This window comes from Coenobita brevimanus, chromosome 89 (genome assembly GCF_032717465.1).
Source record: "Coenobita brevimanus isolate Jiangsu-jjx chromosome 89, ASM3271746v2, whole genome shotgun sequence".
Classification (NCBI taxonomy): domain Eukaryota; kingdom Metazoa; phylum Arthropoda; class Malacostraca; order Decapoda; family Coenobitidae; genus Coenobita; species Coenobita brevimanus.
The window spans coordinates 14,317,600-14,335,753 of record NC_137042.1 but is presented as its reverse complement, the minus strand read 5'-3'; the positions used below and the strand labels follow the sequence as shown (position 1 = coordinate 14,335,753).

The 18,154-nt window shown below is 43.1% G+C and overlaps 1 protein-coding gene and 1 pseudogene across 1 annotated transcript in view; both read left to right on the top strand.

Moving 5' to 3' along the window:
- Positions 1 to 1,754: 1,754 nt before the first annotated feature.
- The window catches only part of LOC145411398 (uncharacterized), a 133,443-nt gene continuing 117,043 nt past the window's right edge, over positions 1,755 to 18,154 (top strand). Inside the window, exon 1 of the mRNA XM_080281439.1 lies at positions 1,755 to 1,927. The gene's annotated coding sequence lies outside the window, so the exon portion shown is untranslated. The remainder of the gene's footprint in view (positions 1,928 to 18,154) is intronic.
- On the top strand, positions 10,103 to 10,225 carry LOC145411511 (5S ribosomal RNA; annotated as a pseudogene).

Here is an 18,154-nt window from a genome sequence, read left to right as displayed (position 1 = left end):
GAAACAGGGATGTGTCATGTTTCTATGGTTGTTCAGTCTGTATATGGATGGGGTTATAACTTATAAATGAGATACAAGGTAGGGCAGTGGATGTTGGAGCGGCCCTATAGAGAGAGCATTTGGAAACTTCTTGCTGTGTTGTTTACAGATGATACTGTACTGTTAAGTGAAGACGAAGGGAAACTGCAAGACTTGGTGAATGAGTTTGGGAGAGTGTGTAAGAAACGGAATCTGAAAGTGAATGTAAGAAAAAGCAAAGTTGTGGTCTTCGAGAGAAATGAAGTCAGTGAATGCACAGTGAGGTTGGATGATGAGAAAATGGAAAATGTGAGTGAATTTAATCACTTAAATTGTGTAATGAGTAAGGATAGAAGTTTGGAGGATTCGCAGTGCTTAAAAGGTACAACAGAAAAGGAAGATTGTTGGTTCCTTGAAAACAGTGATAAGAAATAGGGAAATGTGCATAGAATAAAAAAGTAGCTGCATGATAGTATTGTGATACCAACAACGTATGGATGCGAAGCTTGAACCTTGTTGGAAGGACACAAGTGGAAATGAGTTATTTGAGAGGATCATGGGGAGTAACATGGAAAGACAGACTGACAAAAAAGGAAGTGAAGGAGCACTGTGGTGTGGCTGTGGATGTGATAGAAAGCGTTTAGAGAAATACACTGAGGTGGTTTGGCCACGTGGAGAGGATGGAGAACGAGAGACTAACGAGGTAAGAGTATGCGTGAGAGGTGGAGGAGGAGAGAGGGAGGGGGAGACCAAGGATGAGATGGAGGGATGGAGTGGAGAGGTATATGAGTGAAGGAGGTGTGTGGTGGGGGGAGGGCAGCGAAATGGAGGGGGGCAGGGCGGTATGCAGGCGATTTGTTTGTGGCCACCCCTTACGGGATTAAGGCCTCTGGGTATTGATAGGTAGATACTCGTAGATAGCATGAAGGGTAGTTGCTTGCTGTTTCTTTCTCTATGAATATCAGAGTCACATTAAGGTCATGGCTGTAGACAGAAGCAAATTATGACTTAAATTTCATAACTGTGTTTTTAGCACTTTACACGAAGATGGCCGATTAAAATGAAGATCATAATAAGAAATGTAGGCCCTAACTATTGGATTTTTACGGTACCCGATTTAAATAAATGCTAATGGGTGACTGTGAGGAGATCGTGCTCGATATTTTCACTTTCTCTTGTTCTTGTGGTGATTAAGGGCTAGGACGACGACACTGTAGCCTTCTCTCTACCAAAGAACCAATGTTTTGTTCACAGCAAGAGACCAAATACGTCTATATGGAGCTCCTCAATGAGGAGTCGCAAGGCAAACGATCGTCTGCCGGGGGAGACGGGGGGGGGGGTCATGTCCTTTTCCAGACAGTGAAATCGGGAGGGTGCAAGATGTGATTTCTCAAAAATCTAGTTTGAAGTCTGTTTCGCACTTTCTCTTTTGGTTCTTTTTTTTTTTTTTCAGAAATTTAAATCCCCCGCTCTTCTCGACCGAACTATGTTCCAGTAATAAGCTCGTTCAGAGTATTACATATCATAACATTATGTTTCAAAAATCACTGTAGAAAATTTAAGTTTGTTTTATTCACTATAATAACAGTTTTGTTTTTCGTTGAACTCCAAAACTGTTCTCAGCGAATTTTGAAGGAAAATTTTAATTTATGAACAGTTTGCATTTGCCTAGCGGAATGCTAGTAATCACCTGTGAAGTAGATCTGTGTTGTGTTTGACAGCAGTGAGTCAGGCGGGTTGCAAGAGAAGAGAAGGGTGGAAAGCAGCCACACCTCCTTTATAAGTGTCAGTGACGTTAAGGAAAGCGCACTGTTGGGACGTGAAGTGTCAGGCTGCAATTATAGCCTCGTGTTCAATTCTTTTATCAGTCACACCCAAAAGAGGCCCGCTATTGGAGAGTTCGTCAACAGTGAGTATCGTGTTATGCTGATGTTTAGCATGTTTTAACTGACTATGGCCAGCATGCCTATGATAAAACTCAAGTTCATACGTGAAGTTGATGTTGATCTTACATACTTTTATACTTTGTTTAATATTTTATGAAAAGCAGATGGAGATTTCGTCATGAAATGATTAATGAAATGTTTGATTGGGTTACTTAAGTTATTTGCCAAAAGTACTGTGTATGTTGTGAGCAATTTGCTAGAATGTAAGAATCAAACCGTTGATTTTCTGAATAGGTGTCATGTTCCATATGTAGAGCCCCCATTTGGATAGTAGGATATATTCGGCACGTGCAAATTATTGGTACCATATCTTTGATAAGTGTTAATCCATTGATAGGCACCACTGGCCTTCTAGAAGAGGTTCTTTCATCGCCTGTGACATCAGTTCTAGCTTCATTACAGTTTTGGGTAAATGCATATTTTACTTTAAGCAGCAGAAAGACCTTACCAATTTAATTCCTGCCCCTCCAGTTTGTTTTTTGTATTTTTCTTACTTCAGTCTTTACATGGAGGTAAACAGTTGTTTTGTGTTTACCTTTTCCCCTTGTTATGTTCCTTATGCCTCACTGGTGTCTGTTTTACCTCAGGTAATGGAAGAGACATACTCAAACCTTCCCCCTGGGGAAAGAATACTTCCTCAGTATCCCTTCTTTATCTCCTTACTGCTCTCTTCTCATCTGTCATATCTGTCTTCTTGATAATTCTGTATTTCTTCCAGCCCTTATTTTCCCCTTACTTCTGTCAGGTTATATATTTGGTTTTGTGACAGGAACAGTTTAAGAACTTCCCAATGATGTTGACTTTATTCTCCCTTACGTCACTTTCATGCCAAGAGCACTACAATGCCAGCCTTAGTGCCATATAGTCATATTGCTTGCTGCTAGTTGTTCATTAATCATTCCTTTCTTACTCAGACCTACTCAAATCAGTCAATTTCATTAACTGTTTCTGCTTTCTTTATTTTTTACTAATTTTATGGGCATAAATGATGTTAACTCTTGACTTTATTTCTCAGTTGATCTTGTTTTTAAATTATCAGATGTAATGGTGGGCCTACTAATACTTAATGAATCTTGGTTAAGTTAGGTTTGGTTGGTTGGTTAAAATGTAATGGTAGGAAGTGGTACTAAAAGACGTAGGGGATGTCAACAACAAAAAATTTTGGTAGATTTTCACATGTTGGAGTAACTGTCACCCATTACCCTTGAGTAACAGTTTATACGGTACCGTGGAAGGAACAGGACTAAAGACATTAAGGAAAGAAATTTAACATGAAACACCCATTTACCTGGCCAAAAAATATCAGAAAAATACAAAAAAATATCAGGAAGAAGAGGGACTGATTTGGTAAGGTGCATCAGGTCAGTGGGGGTGCCCATTATCAACTCACTCATTGTAGTGGTACTCTATTTAAGGATAACTCAACACTGAGTGACAAGCCAAATTATTTCCTGTAAGCCAGGAAATCATTTAATATGCTGATTGATAACCTTATGACCAACCAACACATGGTACCTACGTGTCAACAAATGGGTTGGTGGGGGGTTTGTGCCCCTCCCTGGAGAGCAACTACTGTACTGGTATCTAACAAGACAAACAAAAAGCCTTGGACTAGGATAGACAATCAGGTGATGACCAAAGACCGGACATAGGACATGGTATGGATTGCAAAATGACATGTAAGGGGTGTGAATGATGAGGTTAGAGATTGTCCAGGTGCTTGAGGGTGCAGAAATGGACATAGGCCTATGTGGATAAACTGAGAATGAATGGAGATGTGAAAGACTGAATATGGATGGGTTATAGCCTGTGTGTTGGGGTAGGTGAGAATGGGAGGGCAAAATAGGGTGTATGTATTGTTGTGTGCAAGAGATGAAAGGAGAAAATAAGAGAGTGTGGATCATTTGGGTCAAGGTTTGTGCGGGTAAGATTGAAAGTAGGAATACTATTGTGGGCGATTGTGTGTGTTTACACCAATGCAAGATTGTACAAGCAGAGCGAAAGAAGAGTTCTGAGCAAATGTGGAAGCGTGTATGGAAAAGTTTAAGGGGTATGAGAGAGAGTTTTTGAATGGAAATACAAATAGAAAAATAGGGAATGTGAAGATGGATCGAGTATATAGTAGGTGAGTGGGGTGTGCCTGCAGAAGTGGATGATAATGGTAATGCTCTAGTGGACATTTGTGCAGGGAGAGGTTTGGTGATAGCCAGTACCCTCTTTAGGCACAAAATGATTTGCAGGTATACATGGCAAGTGATGAGAAAGGTTGGTGGTGAAATTAGTGGCTAGAACGCAACGACTACAGTAATCCCTGTACTATCCGGACGCCCACTTTCCGGACATTTTCGTCCCGGGATCCAATATTCCCAAAATGGGCCAAAACCCGCAAAAAATTAAAAAAAAATCACACTTTTTCCCTCCCGTAATTTGAACTTGGAACGGGCCAGCTGTGTTTTGGTGTGTAGTTCCGCCTCCGTCCGCTAGAACGCCCCTGCATCCTCCCCACATACTGCCCGTCTCTTGTTGTGTGTGCATGCTCGTCTTCATGGCCGCCCACGTGCTCGCTTTTGTGGTGGTGCCTTACCTGCTGCAAGCTCTCCTACTGCTCTCGTGCCTCTTGTTAGTGTGTGTGATGATGGCCCCTCTGCCTGAGAAGAGGAAGAGAGTGGTTTTGACTCTGGAGAAGAAGAGGGAGATATTGGACTAGGTGGATGCAGGATGGTCTTCCTCACACATCCTTCGTGAATTCAACCTGGCCTGATCTACTTTGTTTGATATCAGGAGATCCCAAGACAAACTCATGCAGTACACAGCTGACTTCTAGTCGAAAAGCTAACGCAACGTGGAGAGGAAGGTGATATTTACTCCCAAGTATGCTGAAGTCGACTGCTTCACGTTGATTTGGTATCGACAGCAACGTGCTGCTGGTGTGCTGGTGCGTGGCACGGAGCTGAAGGCTGCTGCTGAGAAGTTCGCAAGGCTTCACGATGCCCTAGACTTCAAGGCATCCGAGAGTTGGCTCTTCGCATTCAAGTTACGACATGGCCTTACCAACCGTAAGTCTCATGGCGAAGCTTTGGACGCCAACGAGGATGGAGTAGAGGAGTTTTGGCACAAGGTGAAGCGCTTGATCGACAGGGAGGGCCACACTCTCGGTCACGTCTATAACGCTGACGAAACTGGTTTATTCTATTGCTTTTTGCCTACGAATACTCTAGCGGAGGAGACGGAGAATCGTGTACCTGGCCGCAAGCTCTCCAAGCAACGGATATCTGCTTTGTGTTGTGCCAATGCTAACGGCATGCACCGGCTTAAGCCTGTTATTGTTGGTCGTGCAAAGCTGCCTCGATGTCATCGCGGGGTGATGGATGTCTTTCCTGTCGTTTGGTACCATTCCTTGAAGGCATGTTTCACAGCCCAGATCTTCATAGACTGGTTCCACGACCATTTCGTCAAGGAGGTCATCCATTACCAGACAGAGAAACTGGGAATCCCACACAACCAGGGAAAGGCCCTCCTTCTCCTTGACAATGCACCTGCCCACCCGTGCGACAAGGAGTTGGTGGCCGAGAATGGGCGCATTAGGTGCATGTTTCGGCCACCTAATACTACTGCTCTCATCCAACCAGTGGACCAAGGAGTGATTGTGGCAACGAAGAGGCTGTACCGAAGGAAGTTCCTGGACGAGGTGATGGTTGTTCTCGAGGACGAGGACGAGCGCAGGGAGGGACGGGACACGCGAGGCCAGCGGACTTTGGAAAACCTTCGCCGCTACAACATCGTCTGCCTTCTACAACTGGGCCAGTGCATGGAAGGAAGTCCCTGTCAAGACTAGAAAATGGTTGGTCTTGTCTGCTTCTTGGAACGGATGTGGAGCATGATTTCCTAGGTTTTGACGTGGATGACTTCCATGCACGTTTACGTGCGCATGGGGACGATGTTGATGTGGACGAAATGGGTGAGTGGTTGGATGACGAGGGCAATTCTGGGTATCAGACCATGTCTGATATCAAGATCGCATCTTCAGTTGCAGGTGTCAGTACCCAGCTTGAAGATTCCGAAGAGGACGGCGACGATGATGCAGACTCCTCTCATCGTGACACTACTTCGGCCATCCCCAAGCTGAGCACACTCTGGGAACACCTAGAGTTCGTTCTGGACTACCTGGAACACCCAGACTGCGACAGGGAGATGGGGCCCTTGGGACTTGTGGAGGAAGTGCGCGCTTTCAGGCAGCACATCATTAATCGTCAAAATCATCGTTCCTTGCGTCAATCAACCATTGACAGCTTTTTCAGGCCCATGAGCCCCGCTGTGCCCAGCCCTGGCTCCACTCCATTGCCTCCTGAAGACAGGCCCTCATCCTCCGAGCCACAGCCCAGCACATCAGGCTCGGCCGAGTCACCACTCGACGTGAGTTTGCTCCTCTCTTCAGAGTCGTCTGCAGTGGGTACTTCATCACCATGACCCAGCGAGACACCCCTAGGTCACCTGCAACAGCTACTCTCAGACTCTGACTGATTAAACAGCTAGAACTTCTCCACTAGACCACACAGGAATTTAGTATTGTGCAGTGAAAAAAAAACAGTGCATAGTGTTAAGAAATTAGAATTCTGAGTGAAAAGACACAGATTTAATAGACTTTCAATGTAGCGTAAATTAACGAGTGTGTTATGTTTAGAAAATGGACTTTAAGTGCAGAGTGCAACACTTATTAAGGTACAGTGGAACGCAAGTAAGACTAAAGTGCAAAATGTTAAGAGAATGAAATTCTGAGTGCAAATGACTAAGTTTTGTGCAAGACTTCATGTACAGTGTACTGCAGGTGCGTCAGGAACTCTTTCTTACTGTCAGAGTCTGAGAGGAGGCGGGTTATTCATCGAGATGGCCAGGGACTTGCTGTAAGTACCCAGAATGTTTCATATTGTACTGTATTTTCCATTCTGTACTTACCTCTAACACCTCATTTCACTCTTTTATGTCCCTTATTGGTGTGAATAGGGTATTAGGTGCTATGCATGTTCAGTACCGTAGGGAGGTGTATTTCTGAGTTAGGCCAGGTTAGGGTCCATAACTACCAGTCCAGGAGCCAGGGACTTGTTGTAAGTACCCAGAATGTTTAATATTGTATAAACTCACCTCTAAAACCTCATTTAATGGTTCTTTTGCATTTATTTCAGTCTTTTATGTCCCATATGTGTCTGATTTGGGTCTTAAATAGGTGCTATGCATGTCCAGAGGGAGTTGTATAGGTGTTTTTCTGAGTTAGGGTCCATAAGTACAAGTCCAGGAGGCTGGGGCCCACTATCCGGACAGGACCACTTTCTGGACATTCCTTTGGCTCTATTACGTTGGATAGTGGAGGGATTACTGTAATTATGTGTATGTGGATGAGAGAATAAGATATATATGTGCTGGATGCATGAGCATACAGAGGTTGGGAAAGTGGACTCTCTGACCACCACTTGGTTGTGGTGAAAGTCAAGGTACAGTGTGATTGACAAATAGAAGGAGAAAAGGGCAGAAGGAAGCAGTCCATACAAATAGGGTAGAAAGGCTGCAAGAGGATGAAAAACAGGCAGAATACAATATAAGAGAGAAGTGGAGGAGCAATTTGATAAATATAATTTGGAGCAAATGAGGGAGGTGGAAGGTGTGTGCATGGTATTCACAGAAAAAAATCTATACAGCATGTGATGTGGTGTGTGGGGTGAAGAGAAGACGAAAGAGGATGCACGGAACAGCATGGTAGAATGAAGAGGTGAGACAAGCTATGGCGCAAAACAAGCAAACGTACCATATAGTGAGTGGATGGGAAGCAAAGGCATGAAGGAAATTGAGAGACAGAATAGAGTTATACGTAGAGAAGGAAAGAGAGGTGAAAAGATTAGTAAGAGAAAGTAAAAAGAGAGTGGATGAGAAATATGGAAGGAATTTGAGTGTAAAATGGAGGGAATGTAAGAAAATGTCCTGGAAGGAGGTAGTGTCAGACAGGGTGGCAAAGAAGTTAGTACAGTAGAGGAGTGAAATATAAAGTTGGTAGATTGCTAGTGGAGAAGGGAGAAAAAGTGAACAGATTGAGAGAACACTTTTAAGGAATTTTTTTAACATAGAGAATGAAAGTAATGTGAGTATAAGTGGCTGAGAGAGGAGGGAGATAAGAAGGGAGGGAAAGATCAGTAGGATGGGAGTAGTGGAAGCAGTGAAGAAAATCAAAATGGGTAAAGCCCCAGGAATTGATGGAGAATGTGGTGAAATGCTGAGTACCGGGGGAAAGATAGTAGTACAGTACAATGGTATGGAAGATGTGCAGATTGGCCTGAGAGGAAGGTAGAGAGGATTGAAAGCCGGGTACAGTTATGCTGCAGTACAATGGAAAAGGGGAAAAAGAAGTGTGTGGTAATCATAGGGGCTTATGTCTTTTCACTGTAATTGGAAAAGTATATGGTAGGATACTTATTGACAGAGTTAGGGAAGCAACAGAGGAATTATCTGGAGAACAGAATGGTTTTAGGAACGGAAGAGGTGTAGATCAGATATTCATCCTAAGGTATTTGACTAATGGAAAAGTTTCTAGAGATGGGTAAATTGTATGTTGCCTTCATGGATTTGGAGAAAGCATATGACAGAGTGGATAGACAAGTACAGTGATGTAGAAAATATTAAGAATACTGAATGTGGAGTAAATGGGAAGCTGTTGAATGCTGTGAATGAGGGCGCTGCAGTTGCAGAGTGAGTGGTTGATGAGCTGAGTCAATTTTTCAATCAGAATGTTGAATTGAAATGAATGTCATGTCCCACTGGTTGTTCAGTTTGCATTTGGATGGAGTTATAAAAGAGATACAAGGTAGGGCAGTGGATGTTGGAGGAGCCCTATCTTAGAGGGCAGTGTTTGGAAACTTCCTGTTGTGTTGTTTGCAGATGATGCTATATTAAGGGAAGAAGAAGGGGAACTGCAAGGCTTCGAGAATGAGTTTGGGAGAGTGTGTAAGAAATAGAATGTAAAAGTGAATGTAGGGAAGAGTAATGTTATAGTCTTTGAAAGAAAGAAGTCACTGAATGCATAGTGTAGCTGGATGATGAGGAGTGGAAAATGTTAGTTCATTTAAGTAGGGTAGCTAGCTACCTGGTACTTTTTTTTTTTTTTTTTTTTGTGAGGAAGAAGGAACCAAAGGCAACGAGCCTTTCAAACTGTTCCTTCCAAGAGAAAAGCAAAATATAAGAGAGAGCCAAATTCAAGATCCGATCATTTCCAGATGCCTGGACACACTGCGGTTTAGAGGATGAAGTGCTTGAAAGGGTACAACAGGGAAGAAAGGTTGCTGGTTTTTGGAAAGCAGTGATAAGGAATAGGGAAGTGAGCATGGAAGTAAAGAAGTTATTGCATGACATATACTAGGCTATTGTGATACCAACTTTAATGTATGGAAGCAAAGTTTGAACCTTGTTGGAAGAACACAAGTCAAGAGTGAGAGCAGTAGAAATGAGTTATATGAGAGGAGCTTGTTGAGTAACATGGAGAAACAGACTGACAAAAGAGGATGTGAGGGAACATTGTGGTGAGGGTGTGGCTGTGATAGAAAGCATTAGGAGAAATACATTGAGGTTGTTTGGCCATGCCAAGTGGATGGGGAGTGAGAGACTAAGGAGGAGAGTGTATGTGTGTGGTGGAAATTGGGGAGAGGGAGGAGAATACTGAGGATGAGACTGAGGGATGAAGTGGAGAGGTATGTAAGCGATTGGGTCGTGAGTTGGGGAGAGGACATTGTAATGGCAGGGGATAGGGCAACATGTAGGCGATTTGTTTATGTCCACTCCTTACGGGATTAAGGTGTCTGGCTGTAAATTTAGGAATGTTTTGACAGTGGTCCCCAATGGCATCCCCAACAGCCTACACAGCTCCGGACCCACATTTTGGTTTTCACAGTTGCTTCCAACTCACTTTCGGGCTGTCCCCAACAGTATTGGAACAGTCTTGGGGGAGGGATGGGGCTCCGCAACAGATGGACCCAAATTACCGGTAGTTAAAATAAAAGAATCGTTGTCTAATGCATATATTTATCAGTGACTTGAAATCAGATGTATACCTGATGTAATATTGCTGAGATAATTATATCCCCCATAAAGAAAATACCATACCACATATTTATACTCTTTTTAAGAGAGTACACCGCTTCCCATCCGATCAGCGAAGTTAAGCAACGTTGGGTCTGGTTAGTACTTGGATGGGTGACCGCCTGGGAACACCAGATGCTGTTGGCATCCCTACGTCAAGTGGGGTTGGTGGAGGATTAGTGCCCCTCCCTGTAAAACAATTAACTCTAAGCACTTGGCCACCCCGTTTGGGATACATGGCGTCTGGCAATGAATGAATGAGGATGAAGAAACTATTCTTTACCCAAATACAGGGCAACTTGCTGCAGTTTATCTTGCAGCCTGTTGGAGGCCCCACAACAAACTTATCTGAAGGAAGTAAAAGAATAGTTGTCTGATTTTCATAAAAATTGTAGTGTCAGATGCCCAGTGTAATATTATTGATACAAAATAACTAACACACTCCGTTTAGAAAATACCTCGTTTTCGTGGACTAATAGTGTACCGTACCTCTTAGGATATTTATTGACAGAGTTAGAGAAAGAACAGAGGAATTAGTTGGAGAAGAACAGGGAGGATTTAGGAAGGGAAGAGGTTGTGTAGATCAGATATTCATTCTTAGATCTTTGGTGGAAAAGTTTCTAAAGAAAGGAAAGAAGTTATATGTGGCTTTCATGGATTTGGAGAAAGCATATGACAGGGTGGATAGACAAGGGTTGTGGAAAGTATTAAGAATATATGGAGTAGATGGGAAGTTGTTGAAATCAGTGAAGAGTATGTATGATGGTGCTAAGGCTGCAGTGCGTGTGGATGGTGAACTGAGTGAATTTTTCTCTCTGAAGGTTGGGTTGAAACAGGGATGTGTCATGTCTCCATGGTTGTTCAATCTGTACATGGATGGGGTAATAAAAGAGGTACAAGGTAGGTTGGGTTGAAACAGGGATGTGTCATGTCTCCATGGTTGTTCAATCTGTACATCGATGGGGTAATAAAAGAGGTACAAGGTAGGGTAGTGGATATTGGAGTGGCCCTGGTGAGAGAGGGTAGTGTTTGGAAACTCCCTGTACTGTTGTTTGCAGATAATACTGTGTTGTTGAGTGAAGACGAAGGAGAGCTGCAAAGTTTTGGTGGATGAGTTTGGGAGAGTGTGTAAGAAACGGAATCTAAAGGTGAATGTAGGGAAGAGTAAAGTGATGGTCTTTGAGAGAGGTGAATTCAGTGAATGTACAGCGAGGTTGGATGGTGAAGAATTGGAAAATATGAGTACGTTTAAGTACTTGGGTAGTGTGATGAGTATGGATGGAGGTTTGGAGGGTGAAGTTCTTGAAAGGGTACAGCAGGGAAGAAAGGTTGCTGGTTCCTTGAAAGCAGTGATAAGAAGCAGGGGAAGTGAGCATGGAAGTGAAAAAGTTACTGCATGACAGTATTGTGATACCAACTCTAACGTATGGAAGTGAAGCTTGGACGTTGCTGGAAGGACACAAGTCAAGAGTGAGAGCAGTGGAAATGAGTTATTTAAGAGGAGCCTGTGGAGTCACATGGAGAGACAGGCTGACAAATGAGGATATAAAGGAGCGTTGTGGTGTGGATGTGGATGTGATAGGAAGCGTTAGGAGGAATACACTGAGGTGGTTTGGCCATGTTGAGAGGATGGAGGGTGAGAGACTGACGAAGAGAGTGTATGTGAGTGAGGTGGGGGGGGGGAAGAGGGAGGGGGAGGCTGATGATGAGATGGAGGGGGGATGGGGGAGGGGGAGGCTGAGGATGAGATGGAGGGGGGATGGGGAGGCTGAGGATGAGATTGAGGGATGGGGTGGAGAGGTATATGAGAGAGGGGGATGTGAATTGGGAGCGGGGCAGTGAAATTGGGGGGACAGGGCGACGTGGAGGCGATTTGTTTGTGGCCACCCCGAATGGGATTGAGGCGTCTGGCAATAGATAGATAGATAGACCTCTTAATAAACCAAACCAGTAGTTATTAGAATAACTTCTCCATAGTTATTTATGTAGGCTTTTTTGCAGCACTCAGCATTCATCGCATTTCAACTTACTTCAGATGTTTCAGGTACAGCAGGTGCGTGGTGAGGTTGCTGTTGGTTTTCTCCTTCATTCCGATGACATATCTTATGCATTATTTTTATTACCGTCAGATAAATTTCTTCACTCTTGAGTATATTAGTATGAGTTAACGTAAAGTGGATTTTCCAGCCAAACCATTTGCCACATTCTGATTTCTGAGTATTCTCAACATATAGAAGGTGCTGGGAGAGGTGTCTTTTCCTTCTAACAGTTTACTACATCCATTTTTGGCCACCCAGAACTATCAACCCTACCGCATCAGCACAGGCAGATGTCCCTATGTTAGTAAGCCCCCAAGAGCCATTCGGAGGGACTGTGAAATCCAAAGGTGCATGGCCTGAACGGTTAGGGACCATTGTACTGTGAAAACAGCCCTTAGGCTAAACTTTTTTTTTGGGGGGGGGGTGCATAGGCTTTACAACCTGCTATCAAGGCCCAGTAATCCTCCTACATGCCATTCACCTCTTCGCGTCACCACTTCGGCGCTAACACCCACTGTCCATATTGAATACATGCTAGGGCTATCTCATACGGGACTGGTGTAATGGTATTAGCAGGGGTATTTTTATGACATGTCGGTGGGTCTTCTGGTAGATCATTAATGTCTGATTTAGTGAAATTCAAATCCTTAAACTGTTCCCTGCCCCAGCGGGGATTTGAACCTGGGTCCGGTAGGACTGCAGGCCACCTCTCTACCGATTGAGCCACCGCCTTTGCTGAGATGTGAAAAACCTTAAGCTTTTGAAAGCAGTCAGCTGATTGGTTGCCCAAGTGCATTTATTAGTACAGTAAAACCTCACTGTAACGGACTATTTGCGGCCCAAGCCATTCCGAAAAAAGCGAAATTCTGATAAAAGTGACATCTGGACTTCCTCCTGCTAACCTGGACTTTTTCTGATGGGTGCATCAAACATTAGTCTGGATTGCACTTATGGTTTTTAAACTGTTTTCACTCCCATTGCAGTACTCTACTGTACACTGATAAAAATGTCTTTTCTTTACCTTATTGTGGTAAATGTAGCTGAAGTGGTCAGGCAGTCTGGACTGCTTCTGGCGTTATCAGACTTTTTCTGATATATGAGAATTTAGTCTGGTAGCTCCTCAATTTTGATAAAAGTGAATTATGGTTTATTGAACATTGGCATATGGAGGTTTTACTGTAATGATGTATTGTACACCCTCAGTATAACAGACTAATTGGTATTAGATCCTTGATGTTAAAGCTGATAGTTCATTATAGCTGAACATCATGGTGTTTGGTAATTTCCCAGGTGTCGTGGCTTTTACTGAACAAAGATCGATAAACATAGAGTGTTGTTCGGTCATAGGCTACAGTTTTACACAGTAACATACAGCTAGGTCTAAATGGCTCTTTTTCTCAACAAATCCTCTCTATATGTCACCCATTATGGTCACCCAGAGACTGAGCGGCATTCTGCATGATGAGGAGGAGCGTGTGTGTGTGTGTGTGTGTGTGTGTGTGTGTGTGTGTGTGTGTGTGTGTGTGTGTGTGTGTGTGTGTAGGGATGCTATGCTGGCCGGTGTTTCCAGCATGTCCATTCTTTTACCAAACAAAATATGTTAACATTTGGCCAGTTCAAGGTGGTGGTTAAAACTGGAATTCATTAAAAGAGGGTTTGGAATATCGAGAGTTTACTGTATTTGAAAAAAATTTGTTATAATGGCTACAATAACTGTTTCTGATAAGAGTGCACAAATAAAATACTGGTATTTATAAAGTTATTTGAAATACCAAGTACTTTAACTAATTTAAAAATGATGTCTTGCTAAGTTTTATTATGTGGTCCTGATACATGTGTAATTTTCGGTTTCCTGCCAAGTCACACTTTCGGGTAAAGTTTTAGGAGTTCTTTGATTTTTCTTCCATGTTATTGCTCACAAAATCTCCAGATCCAGAAAGTCAAATGTTTTTCAAGTTTAATTTCTTAATTGATATATTTGCAATAGGAATACCTGGGTTCCAAGCACAGGTCCAGAAAGGAGGTATACTGGGTAAAATCTGAGTCTTGAGAGACTTTTACTGGATAGTTGAAATAGTACTGAAAGGAAAGATACAATATGGTATTTAAGGTGGCAAAGCACAGGAAGAGAGAAAACATGGATTTCAGAGGTGAGCAGTATGTGAAGAATGATGAAGGAAAGGTATTGGTGGGTAGTGAAGATATTAAAGAGGCTTGGAGAGAACATTCTAACTGGCTGCTAAATGAGGAATTTGACTGGAACAGATGAAGAGGGAAAACAGGGTTATCAGAGGCAGGCAATGTGTGAAGAATGATGCAGGAAAGGTAGTGGTGGACAGAGAAGATATTGGTATTGAAGTAGCTTGGACAGAGCATTATTAGTAATGTATCATATATCCATTGTCACAATATCTGGCACCTTTTGCCTGGCTGTTTTAAAACTATCCGACGAAATTTGGCAATATCCAGCTCAGAAATGGGAAGCAATTGTCAATACCATGGCAGCTATGCACTTTCTGATGGTGTGTATCATCCAACACAGATACAGGACCCAGTCGGCACATGGGCAGAGCCTGCAACATTCCAACCAATCACAGTGCATCGCAGGAACGGCCCATCCAATTTGCCAACCTTCCATTACATTTTTATTCTCTCCTGTGGATGCCGTAAAGTGACTATGTATCTGTGTGCTCTGCATTTTTGACCCATACAGTGGCTAACCCCTAGTGCTGTGACTTAGTCTGCGGCTTCCCATGCCTTCCTCGTTGCCATTCACTGTGACCAACCTTATGGCCCCTCATTGCTCCATGCCTTAGTGCTCTGACTACTGTATAGTGAGGACGTACAGTATCTGTGCCTATCTGCCTTCCATTGATGCCAGCGCTAAGTGAGTACAGTATGATTATATTACTGTATCCACTGTTTTGTGTCCTTGAATGCAAGGCTTAGGGGGGCAAGGTTAACGATTGAAGAGTTGAGGGGCAGGATGGGACTGGAGTGTATTGGTGTTGTGAAGAGGAGAGTAGCTTAAGATAGTTTGGACATGTGGAGGGGATGGATGATGACAACTTGGTGCAGAAAGTGAGAAGTGTGGATGTTAAGGGTGGGTGTGTAAAAGGCAGACTGAAAAAGACATGGGACAAGGTCATAGAGGTAACCTCATTGATAGGGGACTGAATGGGATGGCTACCAGAGATTGGGCAACATGGAGAGCTGCCATTAAGTGACCAAGGCTGACGCACGCAAGCATGCTGGAGCCTTTGTAAGCGATACGATACGATACACACACACACACACACACACACACACACACACACACACACACACACACACACACACACACACAGAGTAGATGTTTATTATAACAAGCCCTGATATAGTGGATATCAGATTTAATGGAGGGCTTTGAAGCCCACCAAACTTTTGTTGTCTATACAAAACAGTGTCCGGTAAATGGGGTGCAGTGGGTCACGATGCATGTGTTTCCATCCTGGCCTGAAATTGCCCTTTCCCTATTGTAATTGTTGAGTTGTAATAACAAACTACAGTATAGTAATGCAGTGATCCCTTGGTTATTGTGCACTTGGTTATAGCTGTTTTCATAATCACTATGAGATGAAAATCTGCATTCCTGTTGTTATCGTGCATTTTTTGGCTCAGAAACATTTATATTGGGGAACTGAGTGGGTTTCTGCCAACAATAATGGTACAGTGTGTGTGGTTTCTGATGGATTTGAGGGATTCAAAGATGATGCCCTGCTCGAGTAATAAATCTCAGCTGGTGGAGACCTCTAACTTTCCATCCCTAGTCCTGGAACACCTTACCTCAAGCCCATCTCAGGTCTGTATCGTACTGTACATGTTTCTTTCATATTGTGCCCATTTCATCATTTTATGTTAACCTAACCATGCCCATATGTGCTTCTGATACGTACCACAACAGAATGTGTTATTTGTGGGTCTAAATCGTCATGAAAGGGAGAATTTGGGCTTGCACTTGGAATGCCTGATACCAGTTATGAAAAATCCCATAAGTACAATAAAACCTCATTTTAATGGACTTCAGTATACTGGAATTCGCTTCTATCGGAGTCGAGGAGCCGACCATACTAAATTCTTGTCGGAAAAAGTCCGAGGGTGACGAGTGATAAGTGAAATATTACAGCAAAATGAACATCTTTAGTTTGTATGATTGTAAATAATAAGGCAGATAAATTGTACAGTACACTGTTTGAAAAGTGTTTAATATTGAGTTGCAACAATAAAGTATTTTCCGAGTGCCTCCCCTCTCCCTAGATTAGAAACGCGTATGTCTGAACACAGATGTGGTGGTGTACGTAGGTCTCCCGGTCCTTCCTTTATCCCCTCTCTTCTCCCCTCATTCCTCCTCCATCCCAGCTATGAGCCTTCTGCCCAGGCACAAAGAAAAAAATTCTTTGTCCAAATTTGCCCTTGAAAATTGGTTATATTGGTATAAATTGTATACCATCATCTTCTGTGGTGTTTATACCATAAGTCAAGGTAGTGAAAACACACAAAGCTGATGAATAAAAGTACAGAAATGTAGTGAGAATAAAACTTGTTTGCCCCCGGAAATTGGTTATATTGGTATAAATTGTATGTCATCATCTTCTGTGGTGTTTATATTATAAGTTATGCCAATAAAAACTCACAAAACTAATGAATAATAGTACAGAAATGCAGTGAGAAACTTGTTCAAGTGTAAAGGTACTTCATATAACTTCCTAACATCCTAGCCCCAAATTTTGCCCACACCGTGCAAGAGCAAAGCATATATCTAAATGCAGAATTTCACAAGCTTTGTTGTAATACTTTCAGAATTTCGAAACGACCAGTAGTTTTCTAGTAAATCTCCAAAAACTGAGGGGGGGGGGGAATCGCTGAGCGTGGCAGGGGATGGAAGATGGACGGTGGGAGAAGAGGGGGGGAGGGAGGGGATATATGTGTGTGTGTGTGTCATGAGAAAGAGAGAGGAGAGAATGAGTGAGTGAGTGAGATGGGTTAGGGGGGTAGTAGGAGCAGTTTAGCTTTCTTTTCTCTCTCTCCCTGTCCCCCCATCCTCCCCCATTCTGCTCGTTTCCCTTCCCTGCCCCCTGCCCTTCCCTTCCCCCTATGCTGTCTCACCTCCACTTGTCTCCCTTCCTGCCCTCCCTCACCCCCACTTATCTCACATCCCTGCCCTCCCTCACCCCCACTTGTCTCCCTCCCCACCTTCCCCCACATCTGCTTGCAACCCTCCCAGTCCCCTCTCCCTCCCATCCCCCTGCCCTCTCCCACCCCCTTGTAGCTCACTGCCGCCTGCCTGGCTGTAGTCTGCCAGTTGCCCTCCCACTGCCTCACCTACCTGCATGTGTTTGGTGTTTCGTTTTTTAGAAATAGTATTGTTTATGAGAATAATATTATTACCAATAATATTTCTCTGTTAGTGTATTGATTGAGTAAGGTACTACAATCTCCCATTTATCTGGACATAATAGAGCTAAAGGCATGTCCAGGAAGTGGCATCATCCGGAAAATGAACACTGTTCCCCACCCATTCTCAGACCCTACCTATACCCAACCTCCAACCTATACCTAACCTGTTTGTACAGTACCTGTGCCTAATTTGACAGTGTTTTCCAGTCATTCAGGCATATTGACATCAAAACACACAAAAGAATATGTCAAGTAATGCTAAACACCAAGATAACCATGCAGAGTAGCCACTGAAAACCAAGAAACACCTTACCCATGCACTACTCTATGTACAGTACCCCTCCTTATTTTGGTAGTGTTTTCTGGTCGTACTGCCATATCAAAAAAATGCCCTACCTATACAATACTGCATGCACAGTATCCCTCCTAATTTTGGCACTGTTTTCAGGTCAGTCTGCCATATTTAGATATCAAAGCACACATTGGAATATCCAAAGTAATGCTAAACAACAAGAAAACCATGAAAAAAAAATAAATAAAATCCAAAAAAACATCTGATCCATACACTACTGCTTATACAGTACCCCTCCTAATTTTGGG